The following is a 2,268-nucleotide window of genomic DNA, read 5'->3' on the forward strand; positions in this document are numbered from 1 at the left end:
AAGGCTGACAGGCGATTAATTTCGCATCCGCGGGGAACCGAGGCGCTGAGGACGACGAACGCGCCCAGTCGCTGACTCGGCGGGTCCACATGATTTCGCACCATATTCATTTTGCGGCCCTCCAGCGCACCGGGTTCGGCCTGGATCCGCCGGCGTCCATTTCGGTCCTAACCGGCGAAAATTTGGCTCATTTGGGCGCGACTGGGCTGATTTTTTCCAGCTGGCGATGGGGGGGGGGGGGGGGTTGTGAGGTGCTCTTAGTGGTCGGTCGAAGGTCCAAGGAACATAATGTTATTTTTATTATATTATATAAGGGGATTCATACTTTGTGAATTTTTTGTTTCTTTTCGAAAAATAATACTACTACTAGTATTCCGTGGAAGAAGAAAAACAGGGCCCTGACCGAGCCCACTCGCCCTAGAGCCTTCGCGCACACACCTCCGGCCTCTCTCGCGCGCGCGTCCCCGGCGCTGGTCCCTTCGCCGGCGGCGGCCTATCTCCTTCGCCACGACGGAAGAAGCTTCTACATAGTGAGTCCCCCGTCCTCTCCTCGGCCCTCGTTATCCTTCTACTCTCCTACTCATGGTTGTGCTCAACTGGCCTTGCCATTTCTCTTTTCCAGATCTGAGCTTAATTCCTCCTTCTCGACTAGGTCTGATTTGCGGTAAGTGCCCTGCTTTCTGATCGTGCTTAAGTTTAATGTGTACTAGTATTATCCATCAGTCTGATTTGGGAATGTACTGAGGTAAATTTACAAGAATCTAAAAATCCGAGCTGAAAAACATATGCTACCTAGATTGAATGGTAGCCATGGATGATAGCCTTTGTCAACATATTTCATACTGTACATGCTACCTTACCTAGCATGAACTGATACATGCAGTATGCTAAAATATAATCCTTTAAATGGTACTAGCAAAAGGGCCTGTGTGTTGCAACAGGAGAGAAGAATATCACACGCTCTTAATTTACAAGAGATGGTCTATAATCTGAGCATTTGTAGCTACAGCACAAACAAAAATGGTCTTTACCAACAAAAGCGCAAGTTCAAGATTCCACATGTCTTCTATTTAAACAAGGCTTGCATGTAGATTTAATACGTACAAAGAAACATGCAAGTGATCTTCAATTTCGTCTCCAATCCTGATTTTGCTGAGATGTTCATCCACAATCCGGATCAGTACCCATATGAAAGAAAGACGGATAATGCACTGTTTATTAAGATTGCACCCTAGATATTTTTTTAATGGTTAACATGTAAAATAACATCATATTCAGATTCTACATATTTTTCTAATCAAATTCCATATATAACATGTTAAATTTGGAGTTACGGTTTAGAAGATATAAGTATTTAAAAAACATTCGATATGTACTGCGGGTTTAATGCTAGAAACATTAGGGGTTTTTCTATAAAATAGTATGACGGATTAAGAATACCTATTTCTTTTATTAGTAGGTATAGATTATTCCCCTTAAATGATAACTTGTTTGTAAAACATTTTCTTCCCCTTGAAAGACGATTGCATATCTTATGAGTACCTTATCCAAATAATTTACTAGGAAAACCTGAGATGGATTTTATTCTCGTAAAAATTACAAATGCCCAAGATGAGTTTTATTCTCTTGGAAAACCTAGTTAAGAAATGCCTCAAGAGATACATGAAACATTCGGAATATGGGTGATTTAAAGTGATGGGCGGTTATAAATTGATTTATTACTAGTAACAAAAAAAAATGCGTAGCTAAATTCTTTTATCTTTTGTAAGTGTCTCTGTTTCGGTTTTCTTTTCTCATAAGCGTCAAACTTTCCTTTCAGTGACAGTAAGCTAACATAAAGACATGGACCTTCACAAGGAAGTCAGTGCTGCTAAATTAACTGATGATCTAGTGGTTGATATCCTCTCCCGGTTGAATTACAAGTCTTTTTGCCGCTGCAAGTGTGCCTATAAGGCATGGTCTGCTTACTCCTCTGATCCAGACTACCGCCAGAAGCTGCCCAAACCCACTGGCCTTTTGTACCAAGGCCACAATAAGTCTGCTATCTCGCTTGTTAGCCTGTCCCAAGACGATGGAGAAGTCGGTGGAATTCTTGCTTACGTGCCACATTATGAGCATTTAGAATTTCTTGACTGCTACAATGGTCTTATCCTTTGTAAGTACAGGAGCAGCTATACTTCTCCAGGCATTTGCCGCTTTGTTGTGTGCAACCCAGCAACACGAGAGTGGAGAATACTTCCTGATACACATCCTGGGACAGAGGACCCT

General features: G+C 42.1%; 1 long non-coding RNA gene across 1 annotated transcript; it reads left to right on the plus strand.

The window, feature by feature from the left end:
- The first annotated feature begins 399 nt into the window (after positions 1 to 399).
- On the plus strand, positions 400 to 2,248 carry LOC123086786 (uncharacterized). The gene is made up of 3 exons (XR_006441123.1): positions 400 to 530; positions 623 to 664; positions 1,820 to 2,248. It is a non-coding gene; the product is annotated as an uncharacterized lncRNA (long non-coding RNA).
- Positions 2,249 to 2,268: the final 20 nt, after the last annotated feature.

The sequence above is a fragment of the Triticum aestivum genome, chromosome 1B (assembly GCF_018294505.1).
Source record: "Triticum aestivum cultivar Chinese Spring chromosome 1B, IWGSC CS RefSeq v2.1, whole genome shotgun sequence".
Taxonomy (NCBI): domain Eukaryota; kingdom Viridiplantae; phylum Streptophyta; class Magnoliopsida; order Poales; family Poaceae; genus Triticum; species Triticum aestivum.